Below are 12,913 nucleotides of genomic sequence, written 5' to 3' on the forward strand. Positions count from 1 at the left end.
TCTGCAAGACACATAATAAACATGTAATTAGTTCATGAATAATTTATTAATGTAGCAAAAATAAATAAATAAAATATTAAACTTATGAGGATCCATCAGACTCAATCACGACTCTCCAAATTTTGTCCCTCTTCCTAGGAGCTAGCCTAGGCATATCATGTGCTGCCACTAGTCTATTAGTAGAAGAAGGTGAAGCTGATGCTGTAGGAGTGTTAGTCTCAACACTAGAATCTCTAAGTCTCATAGTAGGTATGTGAGGTGACTAAGATGTGGGAGACAGAGTAGACGAAGATGCTACTCTTTGGGGTTGAGCAATAAACTTTGGGGGTAGATGGTAGGTATGATCATATGAAGTATATCAAATATGTGAAGAAGAAGAAGCATTGAGTGGTATGCAGAGCTGACTATGGTAAACTAAAGGATCCATAGTCCCAAAAGGCACAGCATAAAAATGTGTAGGACTAGCTCGGCGACACTGCATCTCCGGCGCTAAAGAAATATGTCCTGGGATATCTTCAGGATCAAAAAGTCTCCTAGACTTCTTTGTAATTCTACCAGAATGGCTAACCCCAAGATGATCCCAGAATGTATCACCATCACCAGATGACATCTATATGTAATGTAACAATACAATATATGAAAAATATAAATTAAATAAATTACTAGTTACAATCTACCACTCTGTTCCTCCTCGCTTGTTTCATTTTCATCATCTTTCCATTCCTCCTCCTCAGCTGTTTCATATTCATTGTCATTCTATTCCTCCTTCTCAAATGATTCGTATTCCTCGTTTACTTCTTCCTCAACATTTGGCATTATAAGTTCATCATCGGAAACCTCTTCTAGTATGTATTGAGGATGTTCTAGTATGGTTTCCAACTCAACATCAACTTGTTCTTGAACAAGTGCAACATCATTTTGGTACACCACATGTAAGAATTTCTCAATTTCAATTCTTCCCACAGGCTTTGTCATAATAACAACCCACCAATCAACCTTATCTCTATGCAATGGATATGGAGCGTAATTCACTTGCTTAGCATTTAGGCAATGATAAAAGGATCATAACTTTCATATTGTCTTGTGTGCTTAACTTCAATTATATTATGTTTTTGGTCCACCCTTGTGCCTCTGTGTGATGGGTCAAACCACTTACACCGAAACAATACTATTCAACGCACACACCACTATTATTGGTTTTCTTATGCATAGAAATTTCTTCAGTTTGAAACCTAAAACTATTCACACAATATTAATTCATTTCAGGAGGAAGGTTGTACAGGGCAAGAAATATAGGCCAGCAAGAATAAGGTGAGGCACCATTAGAGAATGGTGTGAATCCATCTACACACAACCCCAATCTGACATTTCTTGGTTCACTAGAAAAATCAACATACATGTTATCAAAATGTGTAACCCCCCCCCCCCAAAAAAAAAAATTTCCATAAGATTCAAACCTTTCTTGTATACGTGTAGGGTCGAACTCATTTATTGTGAAGTATATGCTTGGTTAAGATGAGTCCCTGAATAATTGAAGAGTGTTGGATGTGATGTGGGGTCACAAAGGACCCCTAGGACCAAGCTAAGTCCAAAAAGTTCGTCGTGACTATGTTTTTGGATGAGTTCGTTTAAGGGGTCGACTTCTAACGACCATACCTTTTGAAAGACAACAAACTAGGTGGCCCACGACCTATTAAATTAAAGGTCATCGAGCCTTCTTTCCAACCCCAACAAGAATGTAATTTTTGGAGTTCGGAGTCAAAAGATATGATGATCCTAAGACGAACTAGCACAACAGAAATTTTAGGCGTGGGCTGCAACTGCTGGGAATCTGGACTTCGCACAGCAGTGGCGCTACGCGCCACTATCGCTCCAGGAACACGCCTCAGTAGTTTGGTCCCTGGCGTGGTGTGCCACTACGAGGTGTGCAGGGTTTTCAAGCCTATTTTCTAGAACCCAAAAAATATGGCCTTGGCGCTGTAAGGGCGCGATGCGCCACTATCGCACCAAGAAAATGCCTCAGTAGTTTGGTCCTTGGCGCGGTGCGCCACTAGAATATGTGCCGGTTTTAGGCCAAATCGACCTGGCGCTGCAATGGCGCAATACGCCACTATCGCACCGGAGCATTTTAGCCTATTTTTCAGAATTCTAGAGAAAGGGCAATTTGGGAATTTGTCCCAAATTATATATGTATTATCCTTGAACATGTTGGGAACATATTTTTAGCCTCTCTATCTCTAGAAAAGCCCTAGAAAATCCTCTCTTCTCCTTTTTCTTCTTCTTCTTCTTCTCCTCCATTTCCAATAAGGAATTGTTCCAAGAGCTTTAAGATTCGAGTTCTCCATTGAAGACCCAACATCAAGGTTTTCTTAAAGTATTCATTAAGGTATGTAAGGCTACTCAAAACATGGGTTGACGTCACTCATGTGCCCTACTCTTTCTTTGAAGTCAAATGTCCATAGGAATAGAGTTTCTTGATAGGCCTATGTCTCAATGAGTCTTGTCACCCATTAATGTGATTTTTGTTTTGTTGATGTTGTTGAGACAAGAAATTTCTATAAAGAACCTTCATGTGAGTATGAGTTTATGAAGACAAGTTGTTAAACATATTTTATTGATTTTCTTAACTATGTAGATTATGATAAAGGATGTTATTTTCCTAATAATGTTGCTTATCTTAAATTGTTGATTCAAAGCCTTGAAGTTATGTTGAGTATCAAAGATTTATTAAATGGATAGAGGAAATGTTTGGTTATGTTTTCATGCTGCTATGAATGTGCATTTAAACTTACTTTGAAAAATATGATTGAGATTGATCGGATTGTATGACCTGGAGAGGTTTGATTGTGATAGAGTTGATGAGTTGACAAGGTTGTAATGAGACTTGTCGATATAATTTGATTGAGTTGATTGGATGGAGTTTATGAGCATTGAGTCTTGGGAGGAGTATCGAGCACTAAATTGGGCAAGAGGTCTGCTGCTACCAAAATTAGAGACTTTCTGAGGATGAATCCACCGGCATTCACGAGTTCTAAGGTTGATGAAGATCCTCAAAATTTTATTGATGAGATGTGAAAAATTCTGGAAGCTATGTATGCTATGGAAATTGAGGGGGTTGAGTTGGTGTCTTATCAACTCAAGGATTTTGCAAACATTTTGTATAATCAATGGGAACAAGATAGAGGTGAGGATGATGAACCTGCTATGTGGGATAAATTCGAGGGAGCCTTTCTTTACCACTTCTTTCCCTGAGATTTGAGGGAAGGGAACATGGAAAAGTTTGTGAATCTGAAACAAGAAGGCATGACTGTTAAGGAGTACAGCCTGAAGTTCATCCAGCAGTCCAGGTATGCTCCAGAGATGATCCCAGATGTGAGGTCAAAGATGAGGAAATTTGTCTACGGTTTGGGAAGACATGTGAAGAAGGATTGCAAAGCAGCATTGTTAATCTCTGACATGGATATTTACAGATTAATGGTGTACGCTATATAGGTGGAGGATGAGAAGAGAAAAGACAGAGAGGATCATTTGAGCAAGAAGGCAAGATCAGCGGGGCATGATAATGAACAGAGGCAGAACAAGGGCAATATGTCCTTCTTCTAGAAGAGGCCTTCCAACTATGCCTCATCTACCGCCAATGCACCTATGCCGCAGAACAGGTATGATCGGCAAGGGTAGAGTTACCAGAATTTCCGACCCCAGGGTTCTCAATCCTAAGATAGCGTAGGTCAAGGTTCACAAGGGAAGCCACCATGTGTCAAGTGTGGTAAGCTCCACTTGGGAGATTGCAGAGCGGGAAGGGTTGGTTGTTATAAATACGGACAAATAGACTATTTTCAGAAGGAGTGTCCAGCATGGGGGAACAAAGCCCTCTATTATACCACCGCACCACCAGCTAAAGGTAATTAGAGGGGCACTACTTCAAGTACAAGCGGAGGTACAAACCGACTATATGCCATGGGTAGTCGTTAAGATCAGGAGAACTCTCCAAACGTCGTAACGGGTATGATTCGACTCCTTTCTCTTGACTATTATGTTTTGATGGATCCGGGTGCCACACTATATTTTGTGACTCCTTATGTGGCAAGTATGTTCAATAAAATCCCTGAACGTCTTCTTGAACCTTTCAGCATAGCTACTCCTGTCGGTGATTCTGTCTTCGCTAAGAGAGTTTATAGAGATTGCACCGTGTGAATTCATCATAGGGATACCTTGGCTGACTTGGTTGAGTTGGACATGGTTAATTTTGATGTGATCCTTGGCATGGACTGGCTTTATGTCTGTTATGCCTCTATTGATTGTAGGACTCAGATTGTCACGTTCAAATTTCCGAATGAGGTTGTCATAGAGTGGAAGGGTAGTCCGGTTGTGCCTAAGGGTAATTTTATTTCATACCTTAGGTCCAGGAAGCTAATTTCAAAAGGGTGCATTTATCACCTTGTCCAAGTGAAAGATAACAATATTGAGTCTCCATCCCTTGAGTCAGTTCCGATTGTCAACGAGTTTCCTAACGTCTTTCCTGAAGATTTGCCTGGAGTTCCTCCTGATAGGGAGATCAACTTCGGGACTGATGTCCTTCCTGATACTCAGCCTATCTTAATCCCTCCCTATAGAATGGCTCCTACCGAGTTGAAAGAGTTGAAAGAACAATTGAAAGACTTGTTAGATAAGGGATTCATTAGGCCGAGTGTCTCACCATGGGGTGCTCCGGTCCTATTTGTGCAAAAGAAAAATGGGTGACTTAGAATATGTATTGACTACAGGTAGCTGAACAAGGTCACCATAAAGAACAAATACCCTCTCCCCAGAATAGATGACTTATTTGATCAACTTCAGGGTGCCACTTGTTTCTCAAAGATAGACCTAAGATCGGGCTACTATCAGTTGAAGGTGAGGGAGTGCGATATCCCAAAGATAGCTTTTTGGACCCACTATAGCCACTTTGAGTTCTTAGTGATGTCCTTCGGATTGACTAATTCCCCCGCAGCTTTTATGGATCTCATGAACCGATTATTTAAACCGTACCTTGATATGTTTGTGATTGTATTCATAGATGATATCTTGGTCTACTCCAAGAATGAGGAGGATCACGCCCATCATCTTAGAGTCATCTTACAAACTCTGAAGGACCAGGTATTATATGCAAAGTTCTCCAAATGTAAATTTTGGCTTGCATCAGTGGCTTTTCTAGGCCATATTATATCTGGAGATGGTATTCAGGTGGATGCTTAAAAGATTGAGGCAGTGAAAAATTGGCCCAGACCCATATCCCCGACTGAGATAAGGAGCTTCTTGGGTTTGGATGGCTATTATCGAAGGTTTGTTGAGGGATTCTCATCCATATCATCACCATTGACCAAGCTGACCCAAAAGAAGGCTCAGTTCCGATGGTCCGATGCTTGTGAAGAGAGTTTCCAGAAATTGAAGACCAAGCTAACCACTGCTCCTGTTCTAACTTTGCCCGATGGAACAGAGGGTTTTGTGATCTATTGTGATGCATCTAGAGTTGGTTTGGGCTGTGTGCTAGTGCATAGGTGAAAGGTTATAGCCTATGCTTCAAGAGAGCATAAGGTTCATGAGAGGAACTACCCAACTCATGACCTTGATCTGGCAGCTGTGGTATTTTCCCTTAAAATTTGGTACCACTACTTGTATGGAGTGCATGTTGATTTGTTCACTGATCACAAGAGTTTACAATACATCTTTAGCCAGAAGGAACTCAACCTGAGGCAAAGGAGATGGTCGAACTACTCAAAAACTATGATATGAGCATCCTCTACCACCCAGGTAAAGCTAATGTTGTTGCTGATGCTCTTAGCATATTGTCTATGGGTAGCACTACCCTTGTAAAGGAGGGAAGGAAGGAATTGGAAAAGGAGGTACATAGATTAGCCCGATTGGGAGTCCGTCTGGGAGAGGACAATGAAGGTGGAGTTACTGTTTAGGATAGGTCTACATCCTCACTTGTGGCAGAGGTAAAGTAGAAACAAGAACAAAATCCCGTCCTTCTCTAATTGAAGAAAGTTGTTCACAAACAAGAGGTAATTGTTTTTACCAAAGGGGGAGATTGTGTGTTGAGGTACCAAAATAGATTGTGTGTACCTGATGTCGATGATATTTGAGAGAGGATTATGGCCGAAGTGCATAGTTCTAGATACTCTATTCATCCGAACTCCACAAAAATGTATCATGATTTGAGGGAAATCTATTGGTGGAGTAGGATGAAGAGAGATATTACGGAATTCATTTCCAAGTGCCTGAATTGCCAACAGCTGAAAGTTAAGCATCAAAGGCCATATGGCTTGGCTCAAAATATAGACATTCTGGAATGGAAGTGGGAGATGATCAACATGGACTTTATTACGGGTTTGTCGAGGTCCCGAAAACAACATGACTCGATTTGGGTGATTATGGATAGAATGACGAAATCAGCTCACTTCTTGGCAGTTAAGACTACTGACACCGCATAAGATTATGCAAAGTTATACATTCAGGAGATGATCAGATTGCATGGAGTCCCCTTGTCTATTATCTCAGACAGAGGAGCTCAATTCACTTCCCAATTTTGGAAATCTTTTCAGAAGGAGTTAGGTTCGAAAGTGAACTTGAGTACGGACTTTTATCCCCAGATGGATGGCCAAGCAGAGCACACCATCCAAACATTGGAAGATATGTTGAGGGCATGTGTGCTTGACTTCAAGGGAAATTGAGATGATCACTTACCTCTCATAGAGTTTGCCTATAATAATAGCTATCATGCAAGCATTTAAATGGCTCCTTATGAATCTTTGTATGGGAGGAGGTGTAGATCGCCAATTGGATGGTTTGAAGTGGGTGAAGTTGAGTTGATTGGGCCTGATTTTGTTCACCAAGCCATAGAGAAGGTGAGGGTTATTCAAGATAGGCTAAAGACAGCCCAAAGCCGCCAAACATCTTACACCGATGTGAGGAGAAGGGACTTAGAGTTTGAGATGGATGATTGGGTGTATTTGAAAGTGTCACCCATAAAGGGTGTCATGAGGTTTTGAAGAAAGGGGAAGCTTAGTCCCGATACATTGGTCCTTACCAGATTTCGAGGTGGATTGGGAGTGTTGCCTATGAGTTGGAGTTACCCTCAGTGCTAGCCTCTATTCATACGGTATTCCACGTTTTGATGTTGAAGAAGTGATTGGGCGACCCCTCGTTGGTAGTCCCCATTGATAGTATTGGAGTTAAGGATAGCTTATCCTATGAAGAGGTCCCAGTCTAAATTCTAGATCGCCAAATACGCAAATTGAGGAACAAAGAGATAGCCTCAGTTAAAGTCCTGTAGAGAAATTTGTTTGTTGAGGAAGCCATGTGGGAAGTGGAGGAAGATATGAAATCTAAATACCCACACCTATTCATGCCTACCGATGAGAATGTTGAAGGTAATGTCCATTTCCTTGACTTGAATTCGTTTGTGCATCTTAAGCTTGATTGGTAATTTGTTTAAGAATTTGATTGACTGAATGAATGAATTCTGATTGTGATTTGTACCTCGATTTCCATTATTTGTTTACTCGTCATTCGAGGATGAATGATCCCAAGGGGGAGATATTGTAACCCCCCCAAATATTTTCCCTAAGATTTGAACCTTTCTTGTATACGTGTAGGGTTGAACTCATTTATTGTGAAGTATATGCTTAAGTTAAGATGAGTCCCTGAGTAATTGAAGAGTGTTGGAGGTGATGTGGGGTCACAAAGGACCCCATAGGACCAAGCTAAGTCCAAAAGGTTTGTCGTGGCTAAATTTTTGGATGAGTTCATTTAAGGGGTCGACTTCTAATGACCCTACCTTTTGAAAGACGACAATTTGGGTGGACCATGACCTATTAAATTAAAGTTCGTCGAGTCTTCTTTCCAATGCCACCAAGAATGTAATTTTTGGAGTTCGGAGTCAAAAGATATTACGATCCTAAAAAGAACTAGCACGACAGAAAATTTAGGCATGGGCTGCAACTGCTGGGAATCTGGGCTTGGCGCCACAGTGGCGAAACGCTCCACTATCGCGCCAGGAACATGCCTCAGTAGTTTGGTCCTTGGCGCGGCGCGCCACTACGAGGTGTGCAGGGTTTTCAAGCCTATTTTCCAGAACCTAGAAAATATGGCCTTGGCGCTGTAAGGGCGCGATGCGCCACTATTGTGCCAAGAACATGCCTCAGTAGCTTGGTCCTTGACGCGATGCGCCACTAGAAGATGTGTAGGTTTTAGGCCAAATCGACCTAGCGCTGCAATGGCACGACGCGCCACTATCGCGCCAAGAGTGTTTTAGCCTATTTTTCAAAATTCTAAAGAAAGGGCAATTTGAGAATTTGTCCCAAATTATATATGTATTATCCTTGAACATTTTTGGAACATATTTTCAGCCTCTCTCTCTCTAGAAAAGCCCTAGAAAATCCTCTCTTCTCCTTTTTGTTCTTCGTCTTCTTCTCCTCCATTTCCAACAAGGAATTGTTCCAAGAGCTTCAAGATTCGAGTTCTCCATTGAAGACCCAACATCAAGGTTTTCTTGGGTTGAGTTCACCCATGTGCCCTACTCTTTCTTTGAGGTCAAATGTCCATAGGAATGGAGTTTCTTGATAGGCCTATGTCTCAATGAGTCTTGTCACCCATTAATGTGATTCTTGTTTTGTTGATTTTGTTGAGACAAGAAATTTCTATAAAGAACCTTCATGTGAGTATGAGTTGATGAAGACAAGTTGTTAAACATGTTTTATTGATTTTCTTAACTATGTAGATTATGATAAAGGATGTTATTTTCCTAATAATGTTTCTTATCTTAAATTGTTGATTCAAAGCCTTGAAGTTGTGTTGAGTATCAAAGATTTATTAAATGGATAGAGGAAATGTTTGGTTATGTTTTCATGTTGCTATGAATGTGCATTTAAACTTACTTTGAAAAATATGATTGAGATTGATCGGATTGTATGACCTGGAGAGGTTTGATTGTGATAGAGTTGACGAGTTGACAAGGTTGTAATGAGACTTGTCGATATAATTTGATTGAGTTGATTGGATGGAGTTTATGAGCATTGAGTCTTGGGAGGAGTATCGAGCACTAAATTGGTCAAGAGTACAGTCCATACTCGAACCCAATAGCTACGTCGCCAAACGTACGAGGGGAATGAACCATTAAAGTTGGATGTTTCCCCAAAATTATTGTCCTGACATTATAGGAATTGGTTGGATTGGATCCATGATTGGTTGATTCGTTCATACCCTGACAAAGTATGAACGGATGCGGCAACAACATCAGTTTGTTGTACTTTCACTGGCTCATAAGTGATGGTTGTCAGATAAGAGAAACTCCCACATAGTTATTGATAGTACTCTAAGTTAATCGAGTTGAATTGTATGTGATTTTGTCCCGTCTAAACTATATTCTTGCTTAGACTCAGGACGCTTATTGAGATGTATTTCTTTCTGAGTTGAGATTCTCGAGCTGATTTGGTTCCTCCTGATATTGTTCATTCGGCCATTTTACATACTCGTACATTCCATGTACTGACGCTATTTGGCCTGCATCATTTCATGATGCAGCGACAGGTTATAGAGATCATCAATCGGCGCTCTGTTGAAGATCCACATACACCCCCAGCCAGTTGGTGAGTCCTCCCAGTTTCCGGAGGATGTTGAGCTTTCTTGTATAATTTTGTTGTCGTTTCCTTTATTTTGATTATTGGTAGCCATGGGCTTGTCATTGGCACCTTCTAGACTTTGATAGAGGCTTTATAGACTAGAGTGTGGGGAGGTTAGACTATTATCTTTTTTAAGGAGTCTTATTATATTTGTTGTGATGAGTTGATAGGGATTGGCCCTCGGCCCCTATAGTATGAATAGTGTGTTTTTGATTGAGTCTTCCTATAAGTGAATGTGAATGAATGATAGTGTGACTGAATCAAGTGGTTCGCTTGAAGGCCAGAAATGGCTTCCGAGTGTCGGTCGCGCCTAGGGTACCCTCCCAAGGCATGACAAAATGTTTCCATGCTTCTTCGTCAGATAGATGAGACAAGACACCTACGGGCCTTCTATATTCACGATGCCATCTAATATGTGGGGAAGACCTCATCGATGCATACAACCTCTTTAATTTAGGAATAAGAGGTAAATAATGCATTGCCTTAATTGGGACCATCTTTCCAGTTGGAGTCCTTTTATAACTAGCTTGTCCATAAAACTTACAATTTTCTAATTCACTATCAGTCTTATAGAAAAACATACAACCATTAACACAACAATGAATTCTATCATACGACAATCCTAACTTGGAAACCAATCTCTTTTCCTGATAGAAGTTCTTTGGTATGTTAAACTTAGGATTAAATAGTTCGCCCAAAATATCAATCATTGAGTCTATAGTTGCATGAGGAACTGTCACGACCCAACCCCGAGGGTCATGACTGGGGTCCGACCTAGACCCCCGTTTACGTAATTATCGACTATAGACAAATTGGACTATGAATAACGTGATACTGCTCACAAAAACCTCAAGGGGTTAAAACCTTTTTCATGTTCATACAGCCTCCTAGATATAGAAATCAAACACATGAACCCAGTGGGTGATAAAATATTCATACACGTGTGGCCTCTTTCATTTGCATCCTGTCATATAAGGGAAAGCCAGCCGATAAGGCTGCCATAACATAATCGCTTTTACAATATATCGCATAGGCATAACCGAAATAAACTCCTAAACAACCCACACACATATGTCTACAGACCTCTAAGAATAAGAACGACAACATATGGCGGGACAGGGCCCCCGCTGAACCCCTGCATAAACAAATATATACATCGCAGGACCAGTACTCAAAAGCTAGGCTCCGAAATAGTGAAGCACTTCCAACATAGTTGAGCGGAAATCCTAAGCTGGCGGATCTCCGAAATGAACATTTGTGCCTGCGGGCATGAAACGCAGCCCCCCGAGGAAAGGGGGGTCAGTACGATATATATACTGAGTATATAAGCATACATAACTGAGATAACAACTGAAACAGGGATGCAGGAAACCAAGTATAGCATTTAATAGGGTACTGTACATGCATCTCATAAAATAAAGTCATGTTTACCATTATCACGTACCGTATCTGGCCCGCTCGGGGACTCGGTGTTACAAACATATCATCTATCATGATAGGCATATGCATATTATTAGCACTGTGGAAGGTACAACCCAATCCATATATATAGCAAGCACATGCCGAGGAACGACGGCCCGATCCATATGTCACATGATAATGCCGAGGTATGACGGCCCGATCCATATATATAATGCATAATAATGCCGAGGTACGATGACCCGATCCGTATAATGCATAATAATGCCGAGGTACGATGGCCTGATCCGTATAATGCATAAGCTGTCGTGGAACGTATGACCCGATCCTTACATAGCAAACTCTGCAGAGGTACGTTCGGCCCGATCCATATATATATATAATAATGCATATAAGTGCACACAAAACTCTGTAACATATCAAACATCCCTTAGATACCATCATAAAGCATGTTCAAGAGCCCCTAGGTATAGGAGCTTACACATCCCAACACTATTCAACCTATAGGAGGCTCAAGGGTCGTAGTTCAACTACTTTAAGGCCCTTATCATTCAGAAGTGGGTACAAGTTATGAGTTACGTCCAGAATCTATAACTGGAGCTATCTCCAAATCCATGTTCTATAGTACCTATCGTCCTTTCTTTCTAGAAGTAGGAAAAGACAAGCTCTACATGTACCATTTCCTATCACATGGAAGACTTTGAAAAAGTAATGACTCAACTTGTTACAGGAGTTCTAATCAGTAGGAAGTGAACAAGAGTCTTAACTTCATATACACAATACTTACATCTCAGTCATGCCTTCAGAGAGGAAGAATAACTTTACATACACTAGCTCTCAGCATATAGAAAACTTGAGGAATGGAAGCTTAACTACTTTAAGAGTCTTAACATTCAACAGTGAACACGAATTATGAATCATGAATCATGTTCAGAGCTCATGAATAGATTTACTCCAAGCTTCATACACATATCACTTGTCACTTAGATCTAATACATGCCCAAAAGAAAGAACAGATAGGCTTTACATACTTATACCAAAACATGCCAAAAGAAGGAATAGCTTTACATACTTATGCCAAAAACATGCCAAAAGAAAGCTTCACATACCTCGTATGGACTTCTCTTAATCATGTCCACGTCATCGTCCTCCAAACCTATTTAACATGGAAGTAATATGAGTATCAAACCTTCTTAACTTTCCAGCATCTTAGGTTACACCTTAGTATTAATGGAGTATATTTCCTTAGTCGTTTCCTCGACTAGTTCTGTTATTTGCTAAGGCGTCGACAAAAATTGGGCAGCACCTCCCCTATAATGTGCCATATCCAAATTTCTGATTAGGTCCCTAAGACCTACAGCCAACCAACAACAATAACCTTCAGCATATGTTTAAGCAATTCACACCAACAATATACAACATAAACTCCAAATGACTTATTCAAAAATACGATATCACAATAGGGCGTCTTAGCCTTTATTTTGTAACGCCCTTAATTATACGCAACGAGGGGTCGTGTGGATTGAACCAGCAGCACCCTAACCCACATTAGAACATATTTAGTCCCTGCAACGACACATCAAACCCCTGCCGCAGTACCTCACACGAACAACACTATCCTTTGACGACAATTTACCTATAGCAATTCCAATTTAGTTTATTTTGAACGTCGAGCATTTCTACGACAATATTAAAATTCCATAAGCATAAAAGGGGTGTAATACACCATATAACAACACCATAAACTCCAATTTAAAATGGAAGGCCTTACCTTACGTTAAACTTGTCAAACTCGCCGAAACTATCAAAACGCGATATCTGGACAGCCCACTGTC

The 12,913-nt window shown here is 40.6% G+C and overlaps 1 pseudogene; it reads right to left on the minus strand.

Moving 5' to 3' along the window:
- Positions 1–756: 756 nt before the first annotated feature.
- LOC129872386 (B3 domain-containing protein At5g60130-like) overlaps positions 757–12,913 on the minus strand; it is a 29,242-nt pseudogene continuing 17,085 nt past the window's right edge.

This window comes from Solanum dulcamara, chromosome 2 (genome assembly GCF_947179165.1).
Source record: "Solanum dulcamara chromosome 2, daSolDulc1.2, whole genome shotgun sequence".
Taxonomy (NCBI): Eukaryota; Viridiplantae; Streptophyta; class Magnoliopsida; order Solanales; family Solanaceae; genus Solanum; species Solanum dulcamara.